The sequence below is a fragment of the Rhea americana genome, unplaced genomic scaffold (genome assembly GCF_003343005.1).
Source record: "Rhea americana isolate MKP2758 unplaced genomic scaffold, rheAme1 scaffold_26, whole genome shotgun sequence".
NCBI lineage: Eukaryota > Metazoa > Chordata > Aves > Rheiformes > Rheidae > Rhea > Rhea americana.
Window position 1 is genome coordinate 6,954,561 of NW_028186379.1, and position 4,263 is coordinate 6,958,823.

The 4,263-nt window shown below is 44.5% G+C and overlaps 1 protein-coding gene across 6 annotated transcripts in view; it reads left to right on the plus strand.

Moving 5' to 3' along the window:
- Positions 1-3,915: 3,915 nt before the first annotated feature.
- HYCC1 (hyccin PI4KA lipid kinase complex subunit 1) overlaps positions 3,916-4,263 on the plus strand; it is a 46,975-nt gene continuing 46,627 nt past the window's right edge. For 4 of the 6 annotated variants that reach the window (XM_085307604.1, XM_085307601.1, XM_085307606.1 and 1 more), the window contains exon 1: positions 3,916-3,982. The gene's annotated coding sequence lies outside the window, so the exon portion shown is untranslated. Of the gene's footprint in view, positions 4,035-4,263 lie in introns of all 6 variants that reach the window. The other 2 variants (XM_085307605.1, XM_085307603.1) reach the window with 2 other exon arrangements.

Sequence of the window (4,263 nt, forward strand, 5' to 3'; positions counted from 1 at the left end):
TTGTGTAGTATGTCAGATTAGTAGTTTCCAAGCACTTTTGCATTTGATACAAAGCTGTTGGCACTCTACTGACTTGAGCGAATGAACTGACACTTGCTTGTAGTCCCAATTAATGTAATGATCAAAAGCCTTATAGGAGGAGAAATGAGTCCTGGATGTTTTTGAAAATGTTAGCTGAATTTCTAATCAAGACTTAGCACCACTCTTAATTCTGAAATAAATTTTATTCCTAACTTAAACAGAAGGGCTACTCTACCAAGGCACTCTCGCTCGTCTACCAGCATGCATTTATTACAGTCACTGTGACCCTGCGACTGCGACAGACTGCTAACAAAACCCCTGTTCTACAGTCTTGTCTCTGTTTCTAAATAGTGTTCTTCTCAGTGTCTCATAGGCTACAGATTTGTTATGAGATCAGATGACTGGAAATAACTGCTATTTTTTCCCAAGGTCCAGATTTTTTAAGATGGACTGTGTGTTGAGTTGAGCTTTAAAAATATGGTCACATGGCAGAGATTACTGTAAAGTATTTATTTATCAATGATTTCTATTTTTAAAGAAGCTTACAACCCCATTATAGCTTGCAATCTGAATATAAGAAATTAAAATGAAAAGCACAGACCAAAAACAGTCAAACACACACAGGTTGTAGATTCTGAATTATTTATAAGAAATTAAAATGAAAAGCACAGACCAAAAACAGTCAAACACACACAAGTTGTAGATTCTGAATTATTTTCCTGAGAAATGAGATTTTTATGAAATGTAAAGGAAATGACTTTCTGGAAAAACTGTTTGGAACACTGAGCAGCCTGGGCTGCTGGGGAAGTGGAACAAAAGTTCTAATTCTCTGTGGCCCTCCTCATTATAGAGCAATTTGAAATGGGTTTCTAACAGCAAAAAAACCTGTCACACATAAAAGGCTAAAAGGCAATAAATGATGTGCTCCTTTAGGCATAGAAATATTAACCATATTAGTAAAAGAGAAAATGCATACGATCTTGGGCATTTATAATATTTAAGGCCAATGTGGTAAGAACATTTGAAGCACCAAAATAGTCTAAGTATTAATATCTGTGGAAGTAATATATGCTATTTTCTTTTGATAACATGACCTGAAATTGTAGAAATGTCAATGGATGTTACATGCTGCATCTGAAATATTTGCCTTCCTTTTATTTGTGATTCATTACTTTCACTAATTAGCAGAATCATAATGCATCAGTAACAGTCAAATTAATAACTAATGACAGTGTGATCTCAGTACATCATTTTGCAACTAAARGGATCACTTAGCATGTCATCTGTGTCAGAACTCACATCAGTATCAGGATACAGCATTCACATCCCCTAGTGATTCTCCTGCCTGACACTGTACACGTGCTGGGATTGACGATAAAATACTGTTTAGCAAATTTGGTTTTAAACCACTTCTGCACTGCTGCATCTCTACTTGTATCATTTGTTGCTGAGTCCACCCTGCTCCCAGAATTGTAACAGGACTGAGCATTTAAGCCAATCAGGGAACAGAATCATGTTAAAATACTTTTTTGATCCTTTTTTTTTTTGGCTTGGTTATCTTCAAACTGAATTGGTTTTTGCAATTCAGTGGATTGCTTGGTCACAGAAACAGAAAGGATCTTGGGAAGAGGTACAACCAGCAGGTGGGGAACACATTCTGAAGGGAGCTGCTTATGCCTGCAGTATTGTTGGAAGAAATAGAAGTGAAAATGAAAAGAAACTTAGATATCTGATACACAGAGTGAAAAGGAAGAGAAACATTTTGGCTCCAATTCAGATGTATATTCCTTTTAAGGATAATATTTATAATCTCACTCATAAAGTTCCATTTGGTTGTTCTTAAGATTATACACTTTAACTGTCTCTCTTCATCTTACCATAAATAATAAAACTCCCTTACACTCTTGTTGAAACTAATGTCATCTTTCTCTTCAGGAAAACAGACCTATTTTATCCATTGTCATAAAAACTGATGCCAGAATGAATTTATAATACTCCCACTGTGTTATGGTCTAAGGACAAATGATTTCACAAGAAAGACATTTGTATTATAAAAGCAATCTTTTCAATGTATTATAACTTGTATTATGAATGAGCCTTGAAAATAACCCATACATTTTATTAGCAATAAAATAAAATGATGTATCCAATACATCATGGATATGCAAATATGGAAATAGAAATACATATGGAAATGAATGATAAAATAGTAAAAATAGCTCAAACAGAAATACAGCAAAGTACAGGTACAGGATGGCCAGGAAATCTTGAATAAATGCATAGAGCCCTCCATTTTCTGAAATGCCAGGCTCCACAGAAATTAACAACTTGTGCGTCAGCACAGGTATCTACTGGCATGGAGTAGCACAAGATTAAGACTAGTAAGGTACAAAAGAGAATGGCTTTTAAATCAGTAACTGTATGGGACCATGCGTAAAGATGGTATGTGTTGGTAGATCTAACTTTGGCTCTGTCATTATGTGGTATTTTGGCACTGACCAAATCATATGCTCATTGCCTCAGTTTCATCACATAGCAATTAGATTACTGATTTATTTAATCTTTATTAATCCTGAAGATTACCATAAGCATGTGCTTTTGAGGATTAAAACTTAATCCTCAAAACATAGTTGCAAAGCAAATGCAGTTATAACAAAAATTAAAAACCAAACTTCAATTAAAACAAAACGCAGCTGCATTCAGTTTACACTGCATTCAGTTTTATTTCAAATTAACTCTTTGGAGCAATTCAAGTAGGAAGTTAGTAAAAGAAACTTCAAAAAACAAAAAGGGGAAAGCTTTTATGATAGGAAAAGGCCATAGACAAAAGGGCAATTAGGCTTGCCTGTAATTGCTCCATCTTCAGAGGGCTGGTATGAATACAATATCTAAATAAATAATAAAAAGACATGACAGATAAAAATTAGGCGCTTTTAAATTAAATTACGAGGTATTCTCATTTAAAGTGCCTAGAAATGTCACTTGAGGATTTGTCACTACAGCTAGTATAACCATCTCTTTGTCAGGGTTGTAAAAGTTAAAGACTTAATTTTGCTTTACATTCTCATTAGTCACTATATCATAATCCTTATTCTCTTTCCAAGAAATTATTTCAGGTGGCATGGGGGAGGGGTTGTTGTTTAGCAGGACAGCAGTAAAATAAATTTATCTTGTCATGACTACTGGCCTTGAATTTAAGCAATCACCCCAAACGTTTTGCTCGTGAAAGGCAAATCTAAATCGCGCAACTCCCCGCCCCGAGGCCCGCGTTTCAGCTCTGCGACGCCGCGTGCCCAGCTCTCCGCGAGTGCCTTCGGGCAGCCTCCGGCGCGGCGCTCCTCCCGCGCAGCACTCCCAACGGTCCTAACGGTCACTTCTGACCACGAGCCTGGCGTTTCCCGCCCAGCGCCGTCGCAGGGGCCGGCCGAGGCGGCCGGCGAGGCGCTCGCCGCGGCCGGGCCCACACGAAGGAGCGCGGGGCGCTGGGGAAGCGGCGCCCCGAGAGCTGCCGCCCTCCCCGCCGCTCGCTGGGTGCTGCCGCGTGCTTTAGTCATGTTTCTGATTCAGCACCGACGGGGAAACAATGASTCGTCTTCAGCAGCTCCCTCGGCGATGCTTGGGCTGCCGCCGCCTCTCACGTTGCTGGGCCTGCGAGGCGCTGAGGCGCCGCGGGCAGCTCCACGGCACCTCCCGGAGGCGGCGCCCGCCCCGCCCGCCGCCGGGACTGCCCTGACCGCGCGGCGGGGCGCCCAGCCCCCCTCTCCCCCCCCGCGGCCCCGCCGCCCGCGGAGCGGGACCCACCGCCCATTGGGGGAAAGGAGGGCGCGGGCGCCGTCCGCTCTGCCACCTTATTGGCTAGCGTGATTGCGCTTCGCTCTTCCGTTGGCTGCTGCCGCCGCCAGGCAGCGGCCGCTCGGGCGGTGCCAGCGCGCCGCTCTTCGCTGTCGGCGCCCGCGGGCGAGTAAGTCCGTGAGCGGCGGCATCCGTGGCGGCGGCGGCGCTGGGCGGGCGGGGTGAGTTTGGGGAGCGGCTGCTGGCGCGGAGGGAACTTTTTTCCGCGCGGGGCTGGAGCAGCCCTCTGCGCCGCCGGGACGGTTGTGGCCGTTGGGCAACTAACGGCCGGCTGAGGAGAGCCGCCTCGCGCCCGGCCGCTGCCTGGCCCGGGGTCCCGGGCGCCTCCCCCGCCGGGCGCGGCCGAGCCGGCGGGAGGGCAGAGCCGCGCGGAGCGCCCCGTCGGCGGCC